Consider the following 27,384-nt stretch of genomic DNA (forward strand, 5'->3'; position numbering starts at 1 on the left):
TCTCTCTGCTCTCTCCTGCTTCTCTCATGGCCCAGTCATCTGCTCACCATGTTCAGTCTAGATTTTCCCCATCTGCTCTAGACTCTTCCAGACGCCTCTGGCTATTCTCTCTGTTTATCTACAATAAACACCTTAAGCACATCACAGAGCTGTCATGTTGTCAGTTTATACACTAACAGGATGGTTGGTCTTGATTGATGATCTGATTGGATTGAGAAGTCCCTAGGTAGTTAGTTAAATGCTCCCCTGGGTGTGTCTATGAAGCTGTTCCCAGAGAGGCTTAGCTAAGAGGCAGACCAGCTCTGATTGTAGACGGTGGCATCCCAGAGAGTGAAGGCCTAAAGACAATGGAAAGTGATGCAGGGCTGTATCTCACTGGGTGCCCGACCCTTCCTGCATGGGAACCATTCTGCTACCCTAATCTACAGATATCAGACTCCAGGCTCTTCAGCCTTTGCACCAGGAGCTCCCAGAAGACTTCCAGGCCTTCAGCCTTGGAGTGGATGTCATCACTGAATTCTCTCCTGAGGCTTCCATCACCAGGGACCGAGCACCCCTTGGTTTTCCTTGCTTTCCAGCCCACACAAGGCCACTGGAGGAGTATGTTGCCTCTGCTAATGTAAGCCAGACTATTTAATCTGCCTGCCTGCCTGCCTGCCTGCCTGCCTGCCTATCATCTATTTTCTAGTGGTTCTCTAGAGAACCCTCAATAATACATATGCTTGCAGTGTGCTTCAATCCTATTGGTCTGTGGCTCCTGTCGTCAACATCCTTTCTGTCTGAAAAAATTAGCTAGCAATTTTGTTGTTTTGGAGCAGGTCTGCTAGCAAGAAATCTTCTTCAATTTCCCTATACCTGGGAACACCTTTATTTACCTCATGCCTGGAGGATGATCTTGTTGGCCATGTTATTCTGGGTGATGAGCTGTTCCTATTTGGGCATTTACCTTTGCTGTTCTGCGTGAGGTGTGGTTTTCTTTGACAACCTTCAAGCTTTATTCTTTGTAAGCGATGGCCCCGTGAGACCGCAGGATAGAACAGCTCCATGGGTGGGAAGGTTCACTGTAAGCATGGCACGGCTGTGTACCTATCTCTCGGGTGGTAGAAAAAGAATAGTCATAGGTACTTGGGGGAGTCCAAAGTGGCATGGCTACCTCTTGGAGGCAGAGAGGAGTGAAGGCATGGTCAGGGGCTATCAGAGGGGGTGCTGCCAAGAACTGGTAGAGAGCAGCTTCAGAGGGAGAGTTGTCCAGGAAGAGCCTGGAATCCAACTTTCTGCCCAACAGAGCCCAGTGGCTTTGATTCACACTACATGTTAAAAGGTTAGCTGCGGCTTTGAGATTTAACTAGATGCCCCATTTGCCTGTGGTTGAGGGAAAGATTACATTTGCCTAAGGAAGCTGAGAGACAGCTTTTACCTGTCTGGCCAGCAATCTTTCTTTCTGTCCTGTGAGCACCCAACCTGGGCCGAGGCCAGACTGTTATTTTTGGGATTTGGGACCTAACAGTGCGTACCTTAGGTTTTAAGTTGTTTGATTACAATGCGTATAGACACGCGTTTGGGGGGAGTGTGGTGGTGATACTGTGGTACCTTACTCCCATTCTTTTTGGTATTTTGACTTTGGATCCTCTGAGATGCTTGGCTTTTTTTGGTTTATTGATTGTTGCTTTGAAACAGCCTAAGCTATTATCTCTTCCTGTCTATATTCTGCTCTGTTCTCTCTCTTATCCTTCTGCGACTCCAATTGCATGTATGTTTGCCTACTACCATAAGTCTATGTTGGTTTTTGTTGTATGTTTTCCTATTTGGATGATTTCTAATTTTGTAGCTTCAAGGATTTTTTTTGTTCTTTAAATTTACCCAAAGATGTATTTATTCTACTTATGTGTCTAATTTTTATATACAATACATATTATATAGTTATATATAATATATGAATATGTATGTATTCTAGTGTTCTGCGTCACTCTTAGAACTCCATCCTTTCATACACAATTCTCCCTCTCCTCATGCTTGATAACCCCCCCTACCCTGCGGCCTCTTTCAGTAGTGCATCAACATACTGGCCAACATTGTTTTATAATTCCTATCTGGTTGTTCTCCTTGGGCCATGGAGTCGATTTCTATAACTCACTTCACCTCAACATGGCCTCCTCTTACATTTTCCCTTAAAGTGGATTCTTCCATCAAAGGCCAAACCTTCATTTGTATGAACCCAGAAAACTGATAGATCAGCAAATGTCCATGCTGTTTCTAACCTGCTTTTAGTACAAGGGTGAGTTAGCCTAGCTAGGAGCTGAGGATCTTGCGGTTGCTAACGACTACATGCAACAGAGGCACAGCTTCACAATCCCCTAACTGGGGGGTGATGTGTTTTATAAAAAGCCAAGGATAGGTTTCATGGGACACGGTATAGTGAGGTGGGAGGGGTACCTTGGCAGGCCTATGGTGAAGCATCCCTCCCTGCCACCTTGGTACCTGCTAAGTATAGAATATTCTAGTATAGAATAGAGTTTATTTGGGGACATGGGAAGGGGAGTTGAGAAGGGAGTAGAGGCAGAGGAAGAGAGGGGATGGGGGAGGGAGGGAGGGAGGGAGAGAGAGAGAGAGAGAGAGAGAGAGAGAGAGAGAGAGAGAGAGAGAGAGAGAGAGAGAGAAAGGCCAGCCGGGAGCATGTGGAGTGGGGAGGGGGGAGGGAGAGATGGAGAAAGAGGTAAAGGAGAGAAGAGAAAGAGAGAGTAAGAGAGAGAGGGTGGGGCCAAACAGTCCCTTTTTCAGCAAGCCAGGCCCACCGGGCTGTTGCTAGGTAACCGTTGGCAGAGTATAGCAGGAATGCCAACAGAGGAAGCTTCTGGTCTGCTCTAAGTTGGGGACTAGACAGGGAGACATAGTCTTTCAGAAAGCTTCCATATCTTGTGTCACAGAGGGCTCTTTTTGTATTCTTACCTCTTCTTTGGGGCAGATCCTCTCCGAGTGGCTGAGTGCTAGTCGTGTGGCTGGGCTGGTTTCCTTGCTGTTTTAGTTCAGCCTTGATCTCAGATCCTAAACCACGGTGTGGGGCTTCTTTGGCTGTGCCACTTCTCCTTCCCATTGCAGTTGGCTTCTGCCTTGCGTCTGTAGAAGCTCCTGGACAGGGACGTCCCCCTCGCTCCCATTGGCAGTAACCTCTGCGCGATTGATCCTGCCGTGGAGTTTCCTGTCTTTCTTTCCCTCTGAAGTGAGGGGCATTTGACTGTAGTCCTCTGTTGCTTGGATCTTTCCACGCGTGCGCGTGGTTAGAGGCTCCTTCTCTGTTGGGCCGGGAAGGGGTGGCATTGGTGTACATGCATGCTTAGAACCTGTGCAATTGGGAGCTCCTTAGTCTTCTGCTGTAGACGCTTCCCGCCGGTAACCCCACAACGAATACAGACTCCTCCAGGCCCCCTCTGTCCTGCCTCACACTCGCATCCCAGCCCAGACCTGACTCCGATTGTCTGCTAAGATTTAGGTAACGCCCTCACACCTAATGGCAGCCACGCAAGTCTCCTGTGCCCTACAGAAGGATGACACATGGTTGAAATCCTGTCTCCCTGTAGGGTCAGATCCACATGGAGTTCAGCTTACCTGACAGCTTACGCCCTCAGATCTCGACTAGATCAAAACAAAAAAGTGGTAATCCCGGTGCTCTCTGCTCATTTCTCTGATCTCTGTAGCGTTCCCTGTTCTGCATGGATGGGAGCAAGAACGAAAGGTGGAGTCAAAGTTGCTGCCACTGAAACGTGTCTGCAGATCCACCAGGAACACCGTTGCACTGACTTTTTCCCTCTTCAATTATATTGTTCAATTATATTGTTCTAAAGCAGCGCTTCTCACCTTCCTAATGCTGTGAGCCTTTAACAGAGTTCCTCGTGTTGTACCCTGATCATAAAATCATTTTTGTTGCTACTTCATAACTGTATTTTTGCTAGTTATGAATCATAATGTAAACATCTGTGTTTTCTGATGGTCTTAGGTGATCCCCATGAAAGAGTCATTCTACCCCAAAAGGGCCATGACCCATGGGTTGAGAACCACTTTTCTAGATTGAGAAATTATTTTAAGTTTGGTTTTTTTTTTTTGGGAGGGAGGGGGCTATGGATGACCTGTAAGGTTTTTTGTCTGTTTGTTTGTTTGTTTGTTTCTAGGCTGTGGATGACTTGCTTCTCTTTTTGTTTTGCAACCTAGTAACCAAGGTCATCAGCCAGAGCTAATTTCCCCTTAAAAGCAATTTCAGGAATGGTGCGTGAACAAACTCCTGTTTGTTCAGAATTCTCAAATCATGTCATTTAAATAAGAGAACATGAAATGTGTTGTATTTGTTTTTTTTTTTTAATGCACATGTGTAATTTTTATCTTAGGTTGTTAGTGCTGGAGTGTAAATGTAGATACAGACACTTTTACGATTACCTAATGTTCCAGTTTCTACGGGTATGCAACGTTACCTCAGATCTTAGTGGTTTAAAGCAGTCTCTTATTTTCAAAGATTCCTGTGGATTGGGCATTGAATAAGCCCAGCAGAATGGTTTATCTCTGCTGTGTAACCCCTCAGAGCAGGGAGACTCAGAGGCTGGGACCACAGCCATTTGAAGATTTGTTAGTCCCGTGCCTGAGGCTCCTCTGCGTTGGTCTCCTCACATGGGTCTGGTTTGTCTCAGCCCTCGTGTGATTGTGCACTGGCCTTCTAAAGGTTTGTGTATGGGAAGATTGATCCCAGTATCGCTGTCCTCAGACACACCGGAAGGAAGGGCTGTAGTCGTGAGCCATACCTGTGGTTGCTGGGAATTGAACTCAGGACCTCTGGAAGAGCAGTCAGTGCTCTTAACCGCTGAGTCATCTCTCCAGCCCCGAAGAGGTGGTTCTTAAGAGGTGGAGACCAGTGGGATTTGTTCAGGTTACAGGGGCTCTGTCTTTGGTGGGATTAAGGCAGTTTCTCGTCTGTGGAATCTTGAATCAGTCCTTGCCACAGGGACTTGTTATAAACACAGAAGCCACACTGCTGAGCCACTCTCCGACTTTATCGCCATCATCCCTCCCATTTGCATATGTGCCCAGTGTGCCGTCTACCACTATGTCCCCGTCAGAACCAAGCCAATAGCAGGGCATGCTCTTGTAGAAACATGAACCAAATGTTTGTCAGCTCCCCTCTTTCTTAGTACTCATCTCAGATGCTGTTCAACAGAGTAAGCAGGCTGAGGCTGTGGGCTAGGTGACAGCTGTGCTGCCTGTCCCAACTCTACCCCAGGAGTCACATATGAGCTATCAACAGCGACTGATCCAATGACAGCTCCACCATGTTTAGGGGAAAGATACAAACTCTAGCTCTTAATAAGGGAAATAAAAATATTTAAGAAAAATCACTACAAACCTAGAGCTGGCACAGTGGCCATTTTCAGCAAACACAATTTGTTATAATCAATCTTTAAGAGAGAGGGAAGATGGTTTGCCTTGGAGCCTGTTCAGAATCCCTTGGAATGTTCTCTTTCTTCCTCCCTCCCTCTTTCTTTCTTCCTTTCTTTCTTTCTTTCTTTCTTTCTTTCTTCCTTCCTTCCTTCCTTTCTCTCTTTTTCTTTCTTTTTTTTTTCCACTGTGATTTCTGGGAGACATGAAAAAAAAAAAGAGTCTGTTCACTCCTGATAAGGACTGGCAATAAACCAAAGTAATGATTCCCCCCACATCTACCCCAGTGAACCAGTGAGTTTATGTGAAAGAGGATTTCTTACAGGAACAGGATGATGACTCAAACGTAACCGGAACACTGAAAAAGCCAACCGTAAGCAATGAAGTATGACACTCACATCATGTTGGTCTCATAAACAATCTAGAAATGAGTTCACATATATAGGAGGGCTGGATGGACTACGTGCAAACGTGACATCGCTTATGTAAGAGCCTTGACCTTCTGTGGGTGTGGGGCGTATTCCTGGAGTCCGTCCCTCCAGACTGACTGTGATTCCAGTCGTCTGAGTTAGAATTGTTTTGTGAAAGTGTGGAGCAAGCTCGTGTTTTATCTGAAAGAATCCCTGGCTTGGACCCAGGCAAATCCCAGAGAGCATGAGTGGATGCTAAGAAAGGAGTGTCAGAAGCCCACATCTTCAGAAACTGTCCCAGGATGCCTATTAAAACTTAGACACAAGAGCTCTCTCCTCTTCTCTGTCTGCTTTCCTTGATTGCGATGTTACGTTTAAGAAGCAATCCATAGTTTCCTCTGCCCCACTATGTAGGTCTCCCTACTCCTCAGCCACTGTCGGCCATGGCCCTCAAGGACAAAGGTGGCAGAGGCATTGGGGTGGGTTCAGATGGCTGTGAGTATCGATGGATTAACTTCTGGGATCAGCTTCCGTGAGACAGCTCAACTTTATTGTTCCAGGACTAGGGTCTATAGGGACTTCAGTGGGTGCGGGTGGAAAGGGCTAGTTGGTCCTAATGCAGTACCTAATTATCATGCAGACAGCAAGCCAGATGTGTGCTGTTGTGAGCAGCTCTGCCTCAGGTCATTCTTCAGATAAGGCCAGGCACCTGTGTTCAGGAACACTCTCCAGACAAAGTCAGGCAGAGAAAGGTAGGCCATGCTGAGAAAGGGAGTCCTCCATTTTTGCACCAAGCTCGGAGAGCCATCTGGTCATGGGGGACTGCGACCTTAATAGCAGGACTCTCCAACACTGTCTAGATAAGCAAACTAATGGGTTTGCTGAAATTCCTGGATCTTGTACCCAAACTTATCAGCAATAGACAGTGCCTCAAGGGACCCATGGTAGTTAATATTGATTATCGACCTGACAGGATGTAGAACCACCTGGAAGATAGACTTCTTGCCATGAATGTGAGGAAGTGTCTAGGCTGGGCTGCTTGGGATGAGAAGATCTACCCTAACCGTGGGTAGGCAGTGGGCTGGGGTTCCAGATTGAATAAAAGGAAAAGTGAGTTAAGCTCCAGCATCTCTCTGCTTCTTGCAGGGGGTGGGGCAATATGAGCAGCTGCCTCGTGCTCCCACCACCGTGCTTTCTCTGCCATGATGGGATGTGCATGCAGACCGTGAGCCCACACAGACTCTTTCTTCCTTGAGTCACTTTCATCAGGTATTCTGTCACGGAGCGAGGACAGTTGCTAATCCTGGGTATCAGCCATACTTGTGATTTCCACGTCAGGACCCCAGTATGTGTGACTGGGGCGTCTTAACTGTATCAAATGGAGCCGTCACCTGCTGCAGCCCGCCGACTCAAGACTGCTAAGAACACGTCTGCTGAAGTTTGGAAATGTTTCCAAAGTTTGTGCATTGGAAACTTAACCTTTTAAGTTCGTTTGTTGATGTATCCATACGTGGAGCCCTTAGGGGATAACTCTGGTGTTTTATGAGGGTCGGGGTCTCAGGATGGGACCAGTGGCTTTGCCAGAAGAGGAAGAGATACCTGTGCTAGCCCCCTTTCTCTGTCTCAGTATATGATGCCTTCCATCATGTGACGGTTCACATGCTCACCAGACTCGTAAGAGGTATGAGTACCACTCTTAGGCTTTCCAGCCTCCAAAACTAAGAACTCAGTTAATTAACCTCTTGTCTTAGTTAGGGTTCCCATTGCTATGAAGAGACACCATGACCATGCCAACTCTTAAAAAGCCAAACGTTTCATTGGGCCTGGCTTACAGTTTCAGGGGTTCAGTCCATTATCATCACAGCAGGGAGCATGGCAGCACACAGGCAGATGTGGGGGCTGGGGAAGGAGATGAGAGTTCTACACCTCGATGGGAAGGCAACCAGGAGAGACTGACTTCCAGGCAGCTAGGACGAAGGTCTCAAAGTGACACACCACCATGTGTCAAGGTGACCCCCATAGTATCACACTTCCTCCAACAAGGCCACACCTCCTAAGAGTGCCACTCCCTGGGCCAAGCGTATTCAAACCACCACAGCCCTGTTCCTTTACTCAGCCTGTGGTGTTCAGGCGCAGTAAAAGGAAATGAGAGAAGACAGCATCTTTCATTGGAAAGAGGGCAGTTTCTCAGCCTGCTGTAGAGAGGAAAACCCTCACTCTTGGTGAAGCAGAATCCTGAGTGGTACACTTATTGGGTGCCTCCAAACATACATTTCCTCCAGGGGACTGTGGAGTGTGGGTATAGATAGAATAGTCCCTGAGAGCCCCTATCATGCCAGCAGCAAGGCCATGGTCTCCTGCTCTGCTCTCCGGTCTGAACGCACTGTCTACAGCTATAGCATCTCTATTTCCTACCCCTCAGCCCAGGGCTCACAGCTGCTTCCTAAGCGTTTGAATCTTGTTTTGTTTTTTGGTACCCACGCTTGCCCTCTTCCTCATCCCATTTTTCATGTACGGGTAAGCATCCTTCTGCTGACGGTCGAAAATGCCTCCAAATGCCAAGCCTTTTGAGTGTCGGCACAGCGTCAGGTCTGGGAGCATTTCAAGCACTCAAGCAGGAAAGGCTATGCATTTATGTCTAACTCCGGAAAACTCCCAAGCACTCCTGGTCCTGAGCGGTTCAGATAAGGGAGGCTCACAGCCTACCTGGGTTAACCCTTTCGTGTTTGATGCACCCAGTACGGTTTCCAGCCTTCGTTTGGTTTTGTCTTACGGAGTGGACCCTGCCTGCTGTTTCTTTCAGGCTGCAGTGAAGATGGAATGACCTTTGCTCCAAGACCACATCAGAGAGCAAGAGCAGAAAGATGGCTGGCTAGTCCTTGAGCAGTCGCTGGAACTCGCACCCCAGCTCCAGTTTCACTTTTTTCACAGAAGAAATATTCTTTTTTCTTGTTTAAGCTACACGACCCTTCTTGTGCTTCAAAGCTGTTTCTAACTGAGCTGCCCCTCAGGCTCAGCAGCATGCAGCAGTGCTGGGGTGCTGGGTGTGCAGCGCATGAAAGGGCGCTCCTAGGTAAGTAGCTATGCTAGCATGAGGTTCCGGTGATGAGAGCATATTGTGGGTACACAAGGGGGGCGGATGCTTCAGAAAGCTTTGCCAGTCTGTAACGCTGATGAGAGGGCTACAGGCTTTGGTTTTGCTTGTTTGCTTTTAAGACAGGATCTTTCCGTGTAGCCCCAGCTGTTCTGGAACTCACTATATAAACCAGGATGGCCTCAAACTCACAGAGATCCACCTGCCTCTGCCTCTCCAGTGCTGGGAGTAAAGGCTTGCACAGGAAGTGTGCCTTATCCTTCTCTCTCATGAACCAGAAGGCAGGTGAGGTCAGAAACTTAGTGGGCGGGTCAAGCTAACCCCGAGTCAGGTAGCAGTGGAGGAAAGCAATGAAGCCCCGACCTCTCAAAGACTGTGGTCTTTAATTACTCCAGCCTCAGTCTCTTCCTCTGCAGATTGGGGATGAGCTAGCTCAGGGGTTTCTGCAGGCATTCAAGACTCTGCGTGAGACGGCACCAATACCCCTATAATTCACTCTAATTTACAAACTAAGGGATCGCCTGTTCTTATTAGTGAGGGCTGTCTCTGTGCACACTCACGGCACCCAAGCACCTCAGCACTGTACCCTGATTCTTTACATTCTAAGGGAGAATGGGGCTAAGGGCTAAGAGAGCTCTCCACCTCCTGGGTATGGCTCTAAATACAGAACAGGGTTTTCGTGGAAAAGAATGGCTGCCCACTTCAGGTGTTCCTGGTCTGGCAATCAGGTGAGCCCAAAAGCTGCCAGTGGTCACATGCCCCAAACAAGGCAACAAGTGTCTGCCCTTGAACCCTCTGTGGATATAGTGTGGTATGGCCCTCAGAAGTCCCAAGAGATTGAATTGGGGGAGGCATCATGACATGTAAGTCCAGTCAGAGCTGGCAGATACTGTCTTCCAGTGCAGCCCTGCAGCTCCAGTGTCTCCTCGGTCCCAGCTCCAGCCACTTCCCCTGCTCCTGCAAACTGAAACTAATGGATTACAAGATAGATCGCCCGTCAGCTACACCAAATACCTCAACTGGTTATGACGACGTTCACTCACCTCAGGCATTCTCTTCTAACTGACCCTCCTGGGTGTTCTTAGATTGCTGAGGTCACACAGTTCCAAGTGACCATTAAAATGAGCACACGGGAAGCCAACAGACGTAGCCATGTGGAGCCCTTCCGTGAGAGCCAGACGCTCGCACACGTCATCTTCACCAAACCCCATGGAACTGCCCAGTGTTCACTGGGAGGGCCGAGGGTCATGGAGGAGAGTTATATTGTGTTCTGAAAAGTTCAGGTAAGGCTAAAAATGTTTCTGATAAAACTCTAAATCGAAAGTTAGAAGGATTTCAGAGGCAATCGCCAATTGCTGGCAGGATTGGATTAATGAGTCACCAGGGCAGTAACTGCTCTCTTTCACCAGCTCTCCCTTCAGATGCTTAATCTGAGGAGACAGACTCCAGAGCCAGAGCTGTTCATCCTGCTGCTGACAGATCCAGCTGTGTGTCTGCTGATCACACACCTTCTCCTGTCATCGACATCACAAACCTTGGCTCATCCGCATGCCCATGCTCACACTCAGCCACACTTATACATCCACCCAGATACTGTGTCTCCCCTGTGGGGCAAGTGAGATAGATATTAGGCATCTCATAGTGACCAGTCAGGGAACCACGCACACAATAAGCATGGCTTCCAAGATCTAGTTTGTAATTTGTTGGTGGAGGTGGGCGGATAAACGGCTCGGAGGTTAAAAGCACATACGGCTTTTGCAGAGGACCTGTGTTCGTTCCTAACTCCCACATCAGGTGACTCACAGCCAGCCATAACATTTGCTCCAGGGGGTGTGATGTCCTGTTCTAGCCTCAGCGGGCACCTGCAGTCGTGTACATACATCCCTTCTCTCATACACATGCACATACATAACTAAAAGTAAAGTAATCTTTTAAAAACTGTGTGAAACAGGAAGAGGACCAGGAAGGTGAGGGGACGTGGGTGGATCGGAGGCTCCTATGTCAGTCAGGTGCCATTGTTTTTCCCTGAGTGGCCTGACCACCTTTAGGTGCTGCTCCAGTGTCACACATGTGACACGGGATCCCAGTGACATCACATGAGACCTAATGGGTTGCCCTATACTGTAGACTTCAGAATATTATGTGACTGTGCCAGGTTTGGTTAGTGCCTGTTTAAAACCTGGCTTTGCTGGCATTTGGGACAATACAGTTCCATTTTGAGACGAAAAGTAAAAACTAAAACCAAACAAACCACAGAGCAAGCTGCTTCCACACAGCTGCCCTATGCAGTCTGTACTGAGTCAGGACGTTTTCTTGGTAGAAAGACAGTGAGATGTGTTGTGGGTATTCTCAGCTTTTTGGCTATTATCCACTTATCAGTGAGCACATACTGATGTGTTTATAAAAAGATAAAGAGAAGGGGGATATGTTCTATGGAGGTGTGGTGAGGTATGGGGGAAGGAGGTGCCTCTGCGGGCCCATGCTGAGGCAGCCTTTCCCCCTGAGGGACCAGCCACATGATGGTATAGTGTAGAATAGAGTTTATTCAGGGCATGCGGAGGGGAGTCAAAAGGGTAGTAGAGGCAGAGAAAGGCAGACAGAGAGAGAAAGCAAAAGAGAGAGACAGAGAGAGACAGAGAGAGAGAAGAGAAGAGAAGAGAAGAGAAGAGAAGAGAAGAGAAGAGAAGAGAAGAGAAGAGAAGAGAAAAGGAGTAGTAGGGGCCATGAGCACTTGGAGAGAGAGGTGGGAAGGGAATGCAGGGAGGGAGGGGTATGAAGGCAAAAGCAAGAGAACAAGAGAGCAAGGGAGGGCAAGCAGCCTCTTTTATAGTGTCTGGTTAGCATACTTTCCCAGCATGGCTGCTTGGATTCTAAAGTGACAACCAGAACTTAGCAATAGAACACAGTCACCAATGTTGCCAGTGCAGACTGCAGCAGGGCTAGGAGGGCTCACCTTCCTACGCCCATTAGCACGTCCATACACAGCCCGCAGAGCCCTGAGAGGCTCTCCAGAACCACCTCTGCACCCACACACCTGGTTTTGTTTACAGGGCAGAGTGCTTCTCTCAGATTTGAAACCTATTGTCAACCGATAACATACGGCTTCTAAGCGAAGACCTCATCTCTGCATCTACCTCTCCTCTAACCCTTGTCTCTCTTCCCCGAGCCTCTCCCTGTCCCTCTTCCCTCCCTCATCCCCGCACCCATCATTTTCTCAGTCACCATCCGCCACTTCCTCGTCCCTACTCCCTCTGCCTGATGGTTACACCCTTCGGACATGCTTCTCTCATCTCGGAATCCTGTATCTCTCCTTACTTCATCCCCCAAGCTTACAGCTGCATTTCATCCTCCCCCTGCCTCCTTGCTGTATCCCTGTGTCTTCATCCTGAGGAGAACAGGGCATAAACCTGGCCAGAGGAGGCAAGGGCCCTGTGGTAGCTTGATCGGGAATGTCTCCACAGGCTCTGACATTTGAATACTTAGTTGCCAGTTGCTGTTCCGGGAAGCTTAGGAGGTGTGGCCTTGGAGGCCGAATGACATCACTGAGGGTGGGCTTTGAGGTCACTCTGCTTGCTTCCTGTTGCTGTTCTCAGCTTGCTGCTCCAGGCCCCATGCCTGCTGCTGCCTCACTTCCCTGGCATATTAATAACAAGAGTTTTCTCCCTATGGAGTCATAAGCCCAAGTAAACCCTTCCTTCTGTCAGTTCATTGCCTTGGCTGTGGTGTTTCATCACAGCAACAGGAAAGGACTGTACACACCCCAGACCATCAGTTCAAGAGTGTCCTTGCTGGAGAAACGCCAGCAGAGAAATCTAGTCCCCATTCCTTGCTATCTCTCACACATGCACTTCTGCCCAGAAGCTGTATCCACATGGTCACAGGACTAGGAACAGGCTCCTGGGCACCTCCTGGTTGGGCCAACTGGGCCTACCAGATCATGCCCATACCTTTAAAGGATTCTATCATGAATCTTTTAAAGAACGGCTGGATGGTACCCTATTTTCACCCTGCTATACAGGTAGGTTCCCCTTAACTCTCACCCATGAATCTATAATATGTTTATCTCTAAAACTCATCCTCCAAGGTCCATGAATTTCATGTTTCACGAGAAATTACAAGATAACCTCCCTGCACCACCAGCTCAGGGTGAGTTTGGTGGCTTTGAGTCTAAGGAAGGCTCTTCCATAGGCTCACCCAGTTTCCCACATCAATCCCTGCGTCCTCATCCCCATGCACTCCCCTTATTCTCACATCCCTCCTTTGCTTCTCTGCACCTCCTCTTCCTGTCCTTCCTCCCCCTTTTTTCTTCTTCCACCCTATTCATTAGTTGTTCTTGCCCTGCCCCAAGGCCCACAGGCATTGCAGTCTTTGTATCAGATGCTCAGAACTAGTACATCCATGGTGGACTCTGAGGATGTGGCACCTCTCTCCTGCATCCTGTGGCATTGTCAGCCCACATAACCACTTGCTGGTGTCCTTCGTGTTTGCAGGTCTCTTCTGGAGCAGATCTATAGACTCAGGATGACTTGAGCTCAGGTCCTCTCTGCAGCATCTCCTCTCTCCTGCTCCAGGACAAGTAGGCTACTCCTTTGCATCTATTACCAACCACCCCCATGGTCCACACTGTGAGCTCCCTGGACCTCCTCACTGCTCTTCATCTTGTCTTGGGAGGCAGTAGGACCCTTCTCCCAAGCTTCTGTACTGGACTTGATATGGTGTAGGGGCGGAGAGAGGTGGACAGATCACCTCTTTTCCATTCCCTAGCATGGGGAAAAATATCCTAGATCCTGTCACATGACGTCCAAAGTTTCTGAACAAAACCCCATCTTTCCCCAGCAACCTGGCCACACTCATTCTCCTCAAAGAGTTCCAGGTAGTCTGGGGACCTGCTAACAAGTCTACACAGATGGAGTAGGTCCTCAGCCGCTTTGCTCTTATATAGTGCAATATTCTCACGGCATGCAAGACTCTAATAACTGGCTACTCTTTGCTATTACAAAATGGCTGACTTTAAAAGGGGGGAAGATTTATTTAGTTCACAGTCCTGGAAGTTCAGGGCGTAGTGCTTACATTGGCTCTGTGCTGGAAAGAACCTTGTGCCCAATGTGAAGGACAGCTTCACTGTGCTGTTCGTTTGTGCCTGATCCCAGTCGGCCATGTAGGTAGTCTCTGGGCAGAGGTGCTCATTTAGACAGTAACAAAGACACATGAACTTGTTACAAACTTCAGTTGAAAGACCAGGAAAAATTCAGACCACCCTAGCAAACAGAGTAGAGTCAAAAATGTAGGTTAGCCAGTTCAGTGACTCTGTTCCAGGAACTGGCTGACCATAAAAGTTAGATTAAAATCTTGAGAACAATCTTGAGAAACAGGGAGTTTCCCCTTGTGATTTTTCACTGGTATTCGTGACATTTTCCAATGACGCCCTCCCTACCCCCTTGGGTTGTGGTTTCTTCCTTTAATTACCCCTTCTCCCATCTACTCGGGGTCGAACTCCTCTACCCTTGCATGGGATATAAGTCTCGGCCCAGCATGCTGGTTCCTGTCATTCCTATCAATAAACCTCATGTAATTACAGCAAGGATGGTCTCTCTTGAGTTCATGGGGGATCGCATTATCCTAAGGCTTGAGTGAGGGTCTCCCCTCCCTGGGGTCTTTCACAGTCACTTGAGATTTGGGAACACTGGTTCAAGAACTGCTGCTACCACATTGGCCCATGGACCTGTTTGCGGGGTCATTTTCTTGATTAATTATTAGTGTGGGAAGACGCACATGGTAGGCAGGACCACTGCCAAGCTGTGGTCCTGGGTTATATAAGAAAACAGGCTGAACATGGCAGCTGGAGCAAGCCAGTAAATTGTGTTCCTCCATGGTCTCTGCTTTAGTTCCTGACTGTAGAATTCTACCTTGAATTCCCTCAATGATGGACTTGTCAACTGTGAGTTGAATAAGTCCTTTCTTCCTGTGATGGCTATCCCTGGTTGTCAACTTGACTATATCTGGAATGAACTACAATCCAGAAATGGACGGCACACTTGTGATCTAGATCTTGAGGCTTCTGGACCAGATCTTGACATGGGATGACACACACACACCTTTTAATCTAGATCTTGAGGCATGGTGGCCATGAGAAGTCTGAAGCCCAGGCAAGGTAGTATACATCTATCTCAGGAGACAGAGGCAAGCAGATCTCTGAGTTCAAGGCCAGCCTGGGACAAAGCAAGTTCCAAGTCCAGGCGTGGTGATATACACCTTTGATCTGGTCCATACCTTCTGCTGGAGGCAAACATAAGGACAGTAGAAGGAGAAAGACTTCTTTGCCTGCTTGCACTTACATGCCAGCACATCTGTTGGAACCCACCTCTTCAGGATTCTAGCTTATATGAAAAACCAGCTAAAACACCCAGCATTGTGTAACTGAGCAACTACTAGACTCTTGAACTTCCTACTCACAGCTGCCCATTGTTGGGCTAGTTGGCCTGCAAACTCTAAGCCATTCTAATAAATTCCTTTAGTATATAGAGACATTCTGTAACTTCTGCGACTCTAGAGAGCCCTGACTTCTCCAAGCTGTTTTTGGCCAGTGTTTTATCACAGCAATGAAAAGCAAACCAGGACACTCACCATCTTGAGCCAGGAGCAGAGAGATAAATGACACCAAACTCAGTCTTTTTTTTTTTTTTTTCTTTTTTCTTTTTTTCGGAGCTGGGGACCGAACCCAGGGCCTTGCGCTTGCTAGGCAAGTGCTCTACCACTGAGCTAAATCCCCAACCCCTCACAGTCTTTTATAATAATCCTTTCATTGGAATTTCCAGATTTTCCTAAGAGGACGACTTTCTGAGAGCACACAGTCAGTAACTCAACTTTCTGTGGAGGCTTCTACTGCAAAGTCCAGTCATCTCTCAATAGTAGGAAGCATCTTGCATTTAAACCTTTTATCAATGGAGAGCATTCAGTGGTAGGGGGTCACAAACCACAATCAAGCCATAGCAGGTCCTTGGTTATGTGTGGTGGCCACAGCAGGACCATGGGCCTCTGTCTGCTGTGCACCGGAATCACTTGCTGGAGCTCACATCAGGAACGTAATCAATCCCAGCACCCATTTCCACCAGTTCACTAGGAAGTTGCTCTTTTTAATGTGTGTGTTGGTTTCTCTTGCTTCTTGATTCTCTCTTCAGCATCTGCAAGCCCCACCTGTGTTTCCTGTTCTGCTCCAGCTGCCAGCTCTTTATTGTGCAAAAAGTCTCGATCTCCTCAGACCCATTCAGCAGGAAGACAGCTCTGAGCCATTACTTTGGGTTGCTTTTGGCATTCATTGAGGGCTGTGTGACCTTCACCTGGGCAGCCAGCATTTTAATAGAATCTCAGAGAATCATCCTCTGGGCAGATGAGAAAGGACAAGCATTTACACTTGGAAGGTTTGTAATGGGCTATTGAGAGGACCTTACTGAACATTCTGCCTGCACAGCAACCAACAATTAAAAATGCTGGGACACATCTTCACATGACGTGGGGGTGTGGGTCATCCTAACAGCATGGAATTGCTGTCATGCTGTGCTGGGACTCATCCTGTGCTTACACACTTGGGCATGGGTATGACAGACCTGTCAATGAGACAGAGAGAGCCTTGGTCCCTATGTCACTTGCTGAGAGCTAGCACCATGTTAATAATCAGTCTGGACATATTGATACAGCCTACTGCCTGGCTTCCACTCCAGCCCCACACAGAAAAATATTCTTTACTAATTTGGTCTTAATCGGGATGGGCAAGGCCAGTCTGTACTTGAGGTAGCCAGAATGAGCTGCTTAAAGAAACACTAATGACAATAAACTTCAGAAATGATGCACAGGACCTGTTGAGCAGGAGCAGATGGAGTCCTACGCCAAGTAAAAAGAGGAGTGGAAGGCTGTTTAGCATGTGTGTTACCCCACACAGCAATCCTTCTCAGCCTTTTCTTTTGCAGCCTTGGTCAAACACACACAGCCTCACCAGGCCTAAACAACTGAAGAGCCTAAAAGGGAAGGCAGTGCCCCGGGAGTTAGGGAAGGTTCTGTGCTAGGAGGCAGGTATAGACTTGGTGCTGTTGTAGACAGAGGTAGCTGCGGGGAACAGGTTGTCAGGAGCAAAGTATCTGTGGTGATTGGTCTGAGTGCTCTAGATATGGGGTTCCTGCAGCAGGCATCCAGACATGGGGATTCCTGGGACCCTGTGGGAGTACTCAAGGATAGGTCAATGCCCCTGCCCCATCATAGGAGATGCTGCAGGATCTGCAGGATCACGATGCCCCAAGCACTGCTGTGAGACTCTACAGTGTAGTTGAATGGCAGTGGATGGTGCCTCACTTGCACATGCTCTGTTGGTTGTCCATAAGTTCTATGCTCGAGTCCCAAGGTCTCTTTGGAGTCTTTAGTAGCTGTCGTTTTCTCTTCCTGCTGACCAGGAATGCCCTTCTAGAGCCACTGGGTCAAGCCAGAGCCTGGTTCCGATACTCTGTGGAATCATTCGGTTCATGTGGCTCCTTTGTGTGGGAGTGACAGGTTTGGTTAGTGCTGTACTCCTGCCCTGCTCTACCCTTCTGCCTGGAGCTCTTGTGCTTGACTGTTCAGCCAGCAGACTCCGGCCGTGTATCTGTCCCAGTGGATGTGCCAAGCAAGGGCTCTGTAGGGATGAATCAGGCTGGCTTCTCTATAAAGCCAACACAGGATGGTGGGGATTTTGCCGTGCAAGCAAAAGGCCCTAATTCAGATCCTCAGAACTCAAGTAAAACAGGATAGGATGCCTTAGGCCAGCTAGCCTGTTCACAGTGGTAAATGAATAGAGAGACTCTATATCAAACATTGTAAATCTTGGAGGTTGTCCTCTGATTTCCACATGCATGCCATGGTCCACATGCATGCCTATACTCACACACATGAACAGGCATCCACATACATGCAAGCACTACAACGTGTGCGCGCACACACACACACACACACACACACACACACACACACACACACACACACAGAGAGAGAGAGAGAGAGAGAGAGAGAGAGAGAGAGAGAGAGAGATCACCAGCACTTAACATGTTTGTCGGGGCTCTCAGTCTATTTATTGGCCAGTGGAGAAAGGTGGAAGGAGTTAGAAACTGCTGGATAAATTTGTGTGCCCATATGAACGCTAAAGCACATATATGCATGCGTGCATGCACAAGCACAAACACACACACTATCTACACACACTCAGAAAGCCAGCACTCGCTCTGGACACACTTGTCTGGACTGATTCTCGAGCTTTTTCTTGACCACTGGGGAAAGCTTGAAGGAGTCTGAAACTTCTTGGAGAGAGATGCATGTAGCACTGACGTCCACAGGGAGGCTCCACCACACCTGGGAAACATCCTTAGCCCCAGCCTAACACATGGAAATGTCCTATGGGATTCAGACACCTGAGAACCCTAGGGACCATACTGAGACCAGTACTTGTGTTCAATTTTTAAAAATTAGAGTTCCAGGCAGGATCAGATGGGAGCTTGGAGACTGGGTCAGGCAGAGAGGGCCCTGCCTGCTTCCCTTTCCTTCCTTCCTTTTCCCCTCTCTTTTTCTCTCCCTCTTCTTCCTTTGTGCCCTCCTTATCAAATGTTTTTCAAGCACCTGTATCATGCAGGCCAATGTGCTATGCACTCTGAATACAAGGCAAGCCAAGAGAAGGCCGGGAATATAGTTCAATGGGAGAGCACCAGCCTAGCATGGTTGAGGCCTTGAGCTGAATCCCCAGAGAGGCTCTAGCATCAGAGAAAGTGCCCAGTTTGCTTTCACTGTCAACTTGACACAGCCAGGGGTCACCTGAGAAGAAAGTGGCTACTGAGGGGTTACCCCCCCCACGTGTTTGTGTGTGTGTGTGTGTGTGTGTGTGTGTGTGTGTGTGTGTGTGTGTGGTGTTCGTTGTTCATTGATGAAGAATGGCCCAGCCCACTATGGGTAGTACCATTACCTAGGTGATGTTTCTGGGATGTATGAGAAGACTAGCTAAGCATGAGTAAGCCATCTAGCTAGCAAGCAACTTTCCTCCATGGTTTCTGCTTCAAGTTCCTGACCTGATTCTCTCAATGATGGACAGTAAACCTGTGAGCAGAAAGAAATCCTACCCTCACCTAAATTGGTCTTTGTCAGAATGTTTTTCTTTTTGTTTTTTAACTTTTATCACAGCGACAGAATGGAACTAGAATAGCTTCAAAGCATGGAAGGGCTGTTACTAAGCTTAGAGCTAAGACAGGGGTGGGATGAGGGTTGAGTTCTGCAAAGATCAGTCTGGCCACACTGGTTGGAGAGTGAAGATGGCTACCATTTGGGGTGGTGATGGTGATGCTAAGTCATGGGGACCCAAGTGATACTAGGGAATGAAACTTGAGAACATGTGATGAGGGATGGACATAGGAAAAGATGGTGCCAGGAGTACTCAGGGCTCTGACTGGGCACTGGGAAGATGACAGAGGCATTGTAGGCAGTCTGAGGAAGATGTCAAAGGGTGACAGTGTCCCTGGGTTCTGGAACCCAGGGGCAGTCAGGCTAAAGGAACAAGACAAGAGTCCTTGACATCTCTCACCTAAAACCATGGGCACAATCAATATCATAGCAGGAAGAGAATGGCAAGGTAAGAGAGCAGAGGCCACTTTACTCTCTGCCACCAGGAACCTGAAAGCCAGGGACACTCACATCCTGGTCTGGACAAATGTGATATGCCCAGGCACCTCTCTGGGATTCTTGTCTGGAAGGAATGTTCTCTCTGTGAAGGTCATACCTGGTTCTTGTTTAAGTGTCTGTTGAGCCTTGTTGAGCCTTGTACATTAATGGCAGTCCTCCCCACCCCCGTGTGTGTGTATGTGTGTGTGTGTGTGTGTGTGTGTGTGTGTGTGTGTGTCCCTTCTCTCTCCCTCACATCCCCCTGCACCCACCGATTGTGATCATGGATTCAAGCAATCACAGATTGAGAAGACATGCTGAGTGTATGGATGCTTGGCTTGGTTTGGTTTTGAGACATGGTCTCTCTGTTATGTAGCTCTGGCTGTCCTGAACTCACAAAAGTCCATCTGTCCCTGCCTCCCAAGTGCTGAGATTAAAGGCATGCACCACCACTGCCAGGTCTTGTACAGATGTTTTTTGGTTTGTTTGTTTGTTTGTTTGTTTGTTTTAACTTCATTATTCTCTAAATATCAGCATGGGAAGGACAAGCTCTTCAGATGACATTCGCTCTGTGTATTGGTGTGTGCAAAGGTTACATGTAAACACTACACTGTTTATGTCCCACACTTGAACACTGCAGGCTTTGGGATCCTAGAACTGAGAATCTCAGAGGGCACTGAGGGACAACTATCAGTGCATACATATAGAATGTACATGCACATACATGTATGGATGTCTGTAACTGTAGGTGGGTAACTACAGGTAACTATACTCACATGTGCACCTGCACAGGCCTATAGGTTTGTATACCAGAGTGTGTTGCTGGTGTTTTGCTATCTATCCCTTCTGGTGACTTGAACCTTGCCCTTATCCTGTGATCTATCTTTCACTAATGAGACCAAGAAAAGGCACATTGGCTTACAAGTCTGTGGACTGGAAAGTTGGCCACACTTGGGATAAGGGAAGAGGTGAGGAGAAGAAGAACGGACTGGCCAGCAAGATCCCAAGTCTGGCCATTCCTACAAGCCAGCTGGAGGCTGCCCCAGACTGAGCCAGACTTGCTGTCTGAGACTCCGGATGAAACCAAGAGACAGGGGCCACAGGCAGGGTGGGGAGGGCAGGTCCAGTGTTGGCCCCTCCATCTGGGTGGAGTCATTTCTTCTGAGTTCATCCCCTTTGGATTCACCAGAGGAAGATCTTGAGCTTTTGAGAAGTCTGTACAGTACGGCGCTTGCTAAGGCTTGGACTACTGGACCTAGGATGGGCTCCAGCCACAGGCTGGAGGGAAAAGGAAAGGAGTGTCTTAGATGGGAGATGGGGATCATCTTGTCAGTGACCAGGGGCCAGGGGCGACAGTGACCATAGATTTCTAAGGCCTCTATCCGTATCTCTCTGAGTTAACATCACTTGGGGGTCACTTTCGGGGAGCCTCTTCTGAGTGCTTTGCCGAGGAAAAGCCAGGTTAAAGCTACCTCTTCACTGACCCTTCCAAGATGGACCCTGGATGGTGCTTGTGAGTCTCAGTGCAGCTTCATTCCCTGAACAGCACGGGCTCCAGGCAGGCAGGCAGCAGACTGGGAACCTCAACCCAGGCTTCCCCACTATTTCCAGCCAGCTGGCCCCTTGGTGGCAGTGATCACTCCCTTGCCTAGTATACCTTAGAAAATTACAGGAGTGGGCACAGGGAATACTTTTATCTCTAGGAGGGAATAGCTCCTCTGGGGTTAGTGTTGGAGGTTCTTTGATCCCTGGGAAACATGCATGAATAAGATCAGGCAGCTTGCCTGGGTTTTATTTTCTGTGGGGGGAAAGGCTGGGCTATCTGATAGCATTCTGTGAGCTGGACCTGCTCCTGGTTCCCAGGAATTGGCTTTCCCAGGGAGTGTGCCTTGGGCTCCAGCAAGGCTGTTTCAGTTAGAGGGCCCTGGCCTTGCTTCCATGACCCTGTACCACCCTCACTGGAAAGATGATTCACTGGGCATTCGTGGGCGGTGGATGATTGGCTCAGAGTCCCCTTGCTAGCCAGTATCGAGGTGAGCTTTGAAGGTAGCACATCTATGTATGGTTGCCTAATCACAGTCACCTCATCAACCACACTTGGGAACAAAACAGTGGCCACCAAGACACTCGTTGGTCTATGATATGTAGGGCATGATAACTATCCAGGAGTGCAGATGTTACCAGGCATGATGAGAGGTAGATAACGCCACAGTGGAAGACAGGAGAGACAAATGTGGTGAGTGGAGGCTCCTCCTGACCCAGGTTCACCCCAGCAAGCCATCAAAAGAGCTCCTTTGCTCCCTGAAGAGATCAGCCTTGACTAGAAGCTTGCTTAGCACCTTTGGCATGTTGCCCAGGGCTTCTATCCCAGGGCTGGCCAGCAGCTGGTTTGCAGTGCTCAAGAAAAGCCAACTTTTAAGTGATCTGGAATGTTGTGAACCAGTTGTTAAACACGGGTATGTTAACAATTAATTATGTGTATTTGCAATTAAGTATGCTATGTGAAAACAAACACTTCCTAGTTAATTTTACCAAATCATTTATGCATTAGCTCAAAGGGCTTAGATATTGTTTTGTTGATTTTCTAGACGGTGATAGGAAAACAACACAGATTCGATTTACAAGGCTAAATCTGATCAGGAGACAGACATCACTCAGGGGAATTTAATATAGAATTATTAACCACAGTAAAAGTACAATCTATTAGTGAGACTTGGGGGAGCTACCCACATATAAAAAGAACTGTCGTGCTGTCATGGATACAGACTTCGTTGGACAGACAGAATGATAGACAGCTACAGAAGGGTTGAGAGGAGATCAACATGGCTGACACCAAAGTGGGCAGGCTGGGAGTAGGTGATCGGCAATCGACGTCTGGGTCTGCAGATGCTGAGTGGGAGTTGGCAAAGGTGCCTGCCATTGGTGTGGCCTGAGACACCAGGCAGGCTTCCTGGTGGGCTGGGGACCAGTGTCAGAGCAGAGAGGGTGTTTAGGAGCAAGGTTGCAGGTGGATCGTGTTCTGAGCCTCATGCCCCAGCAGATTCCACCAGATGTCCTCACATCTGCATAACTGACTCTTCCCTCAGCTGTTCAGAAACACCAGGAAGCCTCAACCACCATGAACTTGATGGCTTAAAATAAGACAAATAGGTTCCTCTTGAAGTTTGGGCATCAGAAATGTCACGTTTTGGGGAGGGCCACTCCCTCAGGCTACAGGAAGGAAACCACTTCCTTGCCTCCCTTTCCCTGGGGCAGCTTAGAGTAGCATGTCTCCTGGCTCTGTCTTTCATTGTCAAAAGTTGTAGCTTTGAGCAGCCAAGATGGCTGCGTAGGTAAAGGCAATTGTTTGATAAGCCCACTAAGAGCAAGAGCTCGTGCCTGAGACACACATGGGAGAGGATGGGAACTGAGTTCAAAAGCTGCCCTCTCCCCTGCACACTCATATATATCACTCATATATATATATATATATATATATATATGGTATGTGTGTATGTGCATGTGTATGTATATGCATATGAACATGATATATGTATGATATGTGTATAGTCATATGTATAATAAATATGTAAATAATGTACATTATATATGTATATAATATATATAATGTATATCTCTCTATACATAATAACATAGTTTTTGAGTAGCAGGTTGGCATTTTTAACCTTCTCTGTGTCAAATATCTCTGTGCCCTCTCCTTGTAGGACATTTCTGATCTCATTTAAAGGTACTAGGAATAATCTTTGTATCTGATGCTTAATCGGATGACATTTGTGAAGTCCCCTTTACAATATACAACAATCACAGGGTTTGTGGGCTAGGACCTAGCTATCCTTGGGACACACTATCTCTCCACATATTTGAACAAAACAAACACACTGAAAAATCTGGGAGCATAATGTCTAGTGCCAGCTGGCTTAGAAAACTCCAGAACATGTACCTGATCTGATTTGGCATAGATGTCATTACATCATTGATGGGTAAGTGAAGTCCCAGCATTCATTTCTTTGTCTCACCTTTGCCTCACCCGTTGACATAAATGAAAGCCTCACAGGGCTCTCATATCTGAAGCATACTCAGTCCCAGGTTAGCTGGGGCCCAAGAGTTGGCAAAACTCAACGAAAGTCCCAGGAAGCATGGTGACTCACAATCCCAGCACCTAGAAGTCTAAAGATGAGGAGAATTCCAGTCCAGCCTGGGTTACACTGTGAGTTCTAGACCAGTCTGAGGCTGCAGAACCTGACCTTGTCTTTAAAAAGAAAATTAAAAACCCTCAACAAAGGCAATCTGTGAGTACAAATTATCGCCATGGTGTTTTAGGGGACTGACATGTTATCTACTATGCTAACAAAAGTCCCAGCTCTGTGGGTGTGTGTGTGAGAATGCATGTGTGTGTGCATTGTGTGTGTGTGTGTGTGCATTGTGTGTGTGTGTGTGTGTGTGTGAAAGAGAGAGAGAGAGAAAGAGAGAGAGAGAGAGAGAGAGAGAGAGAGAGAGAGAGAGGAGGGGGATTGCCTTCTAGGACCACATGAATAATAAAACTCATGGATGCCCAAATTCCTTATAAAGTGCCATAGTATTCACTATAGCGTGCACATATGCTTCTGTGTGTTTTACAGGATCTCTAGAGTGTTTACAGCATTACCACCATGCAGAAGTATATGATTTTATTAGCTTCAGCTAGAAATTAAATGCAAAATCCTCCCCAAGTTCTCGTGTCTGATATGATAGTGAGAGGATACCGCTAATGTAGAATTCCTCTCCACTACCTTGGCATATTTAGTGAAAGGCTTTCTCTTCCTGACTCTTGGACACAATTGGAAGCTTGAAATGCAAAAACTACTCTAGCTGGGTCCGGTTTATCTGGCAGTTGGCCGTACCATGCTCCTGTAATAGGTGAGAAGCAGGTGCTTTCCTGTGGCTGCCTGCTGAGGTCAGGCCTACGCCTTCCACAGTCCCTAGAAGACCTTCAGTGAGGTTAGAAGTCAGATTCATTGGCCAATAAAGCAAAAGCTGCTGGCTGCCTCGCCTGGAGTTCCCCAGGGTCGCAGAGAAAGAGGAAACTGTGTCAGTGAAGATCATTTCTTTGTGGATGCGTTCCTCATCCCTGATGAGCTCAGAGTCCACTTTTACGCTCTTGAGATTACTTTAAAATGGAGGCACTCACTTATGCACAATTGCCGTAAGATGAACTTCTAGTCGTTCTTGGACCCCGCTAAGGAAAGCACAAATTTATTCACTCCAAAACCTTGAAATTTTACCAAGAAAGAGCTTAGGGCTGGAGAGATGGCTCAGTAGTTAAGAGCACTGGCTGCTCTTCCAGAGGACCCCAGTTCAAATCTTAGCACCTACACGGCAGCTCACAGCTGTCTATAACTCCAGGATCTGACTCTCTCACCTAGACATGTATTCTGGCAAAACACCAATGCACGTAAAATAAAGATAAATAAATAAAAAATTATAGGGGTTGGGGATTTAGCTCAGTGGTAGAGCATTTGCCTAGCAAGCGCAAGGCCCTGGGTTCGGTCCCCAGCTCCGGAAAAAACAAAAAACAAAACAAAAAAAAAATTATTAAAGACTGGGACTTGGGAGGTTGAGTTTCCGGAGTCGTCGTACTGCAGAGATCCAGACATTGTCCACTCAGACACTTGACTTACATGACCTGTCACAAACTCATGCAGTACCTGGCAGGAGACCACCAGCATGCTAGGTAGCTGTCCTTGGGATAGTGGAATTAGCATCAAAATACAGATAACTTCAGGGCAAACCACAACGGGGAAAGTAATTGCTTAGAAGGCAAAATTCAGAAAGTAGAAGTTGGGTAAAATGCATAGAGAGTATTTAAAAAAATATGCAGAGCCCTCAGCAGGAGTCAGGGTTCTCCAGAGAAGCATAACCAGTAGAAGATATATGTGTATTATATGGGGGAGGGTATTAGATTTGACCCCTGGCAAATGCTGAGAAGGCCCATGCAGAGCCATCTTCTACAGGCGGAAGGGCGAAGGCATTTGGCAGCTGCTAATTCTCTGAAGCAGTAGGACCTCAAAACCACAGAGATGTGGTCCCCAGTGTAAGGCCAGAGGCCCAAGAGCAAGGCCAAAGGCTCAGGAACCTGGTGTAAAGGCAGCACATGAGAACCATGCCTGGTCTTGAAGGAAGAGCCAAAGTGAAGAAGGAACAGAGGGAGGGGACAGGGAAGGAAGGAGGAAGGAAGGAAGGAAGGGGCTGTAAAGAAAGGGACAGAGACTCTTGTTCCATTGTTCTGGTCTGTCAAGCCAGCCCTTCCCCAACCCTGCAAACTGAATGGTGCCCCACCCAAATTCAGGAGGCATATTCTCCACTCAGTGTGACCTGTGATCTTGTAGACCAAAATCCACAGGCCAGTCTTCCTTGGAAACATTCTGTGTCACATGCTGAAGTGTACTTTTCCAGCTCCCTGGGCATCCTTCAGTTCAATCAAGCCGTCATTCCAGAATATCCATCACACTTGGGGTTGTCCGCTGTCCACCACACTTACCACACTATATAAAAATATATAAATATAGACATTTTCTGTTTTGGGGGTACACACAGATAAATAAGGCTGGGTTCTAATTTTCAGGACCGTCAGGAGCATGGGACAGACATCGGAACCCCGGGAGGACATAACCGACTCACTACAGGCACCCTTAACAATTTTGACTGATAGTCTTGGAAGGGAAGACCACTGGCTTTGATAATTTCTAATTGGCTCTTTTTGAGGAGGGAAAGAACTGAGGGCTGGCCTTATTGGCCCCTGAACAGGTATCTCCAACCTAAAGAATATGTTGCAGCCAGTAAATATTACATTCCATCGTATTTGCAAAGAAGAAGGGGGGGGCTGCACCTCAAAAGCGCAAAATATTTCAAAAAGATTCTTCCTGCCTCCCCCACAGAAGTCACAGAATATAAATGAAAGTGTTCTTTTGGTTTCTAAATTTATATGTATCTACAATGTCAAAAAAAAAAAAAAAAAAAAAAAAGGAAAGCACAGGTAACATTTCAAAATGTAGCCCTCAGTAGACAACATGTGGATCATTTGTCAGAAACACTGACTCTGTAATGTAGTGTGGGGTTGGAAGGTATCCTGGCAGCAGACAATAACAATGATGATTTCAAATGCAAAGAGATAGCAGAAGCAGGTAGGCAGGCGCTGTTAACTCAGCCGGGCGTTTGGAATGCTCGCCTCTGTGATTTGATGCCTACTTTCAAAAGGTTTCGAGGAAATAGCATCTTTTATTTATGATAGGAGCTAGGTGTGTCCCGTCTGATGCTTGAAAATGATGGAGCTCAGTGTTTCTGAGCCATTCTGATTTTTCAATCACTCTCGTCAGTTCGTCCCTAAAGTCCACTTACCAGATCTCAGGAAGACACACTGGGTCTGAAGACTGCAATCATCGAACCTTAGAGGTAAGAAAGATGACATTGTATTTATGAGTCTTAACTCCAGGCTGGGCCCGGGGCATGAGTATTTATGAGCCTGCTCTGGGAGGTGCTCTGATTACCACAGGACTTCTCACTGCAGGGGAGAGGCAGGGGGAGGCAGAGAAGAGTTCCATCGTGTGGCCACCCACTTCTGGGTCTGTCTGGATATCTTACTCATCCCTCCTGCCAGTGACATCCAATGACTGGAGCCATTTCTACCAGGAAGGGCAAGTCTCGGAGTGGGACCCTCGGTCGTAGGGGCTCAGTTTGTAGCAAGAAGAGACCATGTGGAGAGTACTGCCCACCAGGGCCTTGCAGCACTTTTGAAACTTACATTAAAAATTTTAGTATACAGAATAA

The 27,384-nt window shown here is 47.5% G+C and overlaps 2 long non-coding RNA genes across 2 annotated transcripts; one reads left to right on the plus strand and one right to left on the minus strand.

Moving 5' to 3' along the window:
- Positions 1 to 971: 971 nt before the first annotated feature.
- Positions 972 to 10,102, minus strand: LOC108349586 (uncharacterized). Its single transcript, XR_010063026.1, has 2 exons — positions 2,947 to 10,102; positions 972 to 1,090 (listed from the first exon to the last, which is right to left on the minus strand). It is a non-coding gene; the product is annotated as an uncharacterized LOC108349586 (long non-coding RNA).
- Positions 10,078 to 27,384, plus strand: LOC120099842 (uncharacterized). Its single transcript, XR_005499182.2, has 3 exons — positions 10,078 to 10,202; positions 26,934 to 27,009; positions 27,125 to 27,384. It is a non-coding gene; the product is annotated as an uncharacterized LOC120099842 (long non-coding RNA).

Source organism: Rattus norvegicus, chromosome 1 (assembly GCF_036323735.1).
Source record: "Rattus norvegicus strain BN/NHsdMcwi chromosome 1, GRCr8, whole genome shotgun sequence".
NCBI lineage: Eukaryota > Metazoa > Chordata > Mammalia > Rodentia > Muridae > Rattus > Rattus norvegicus.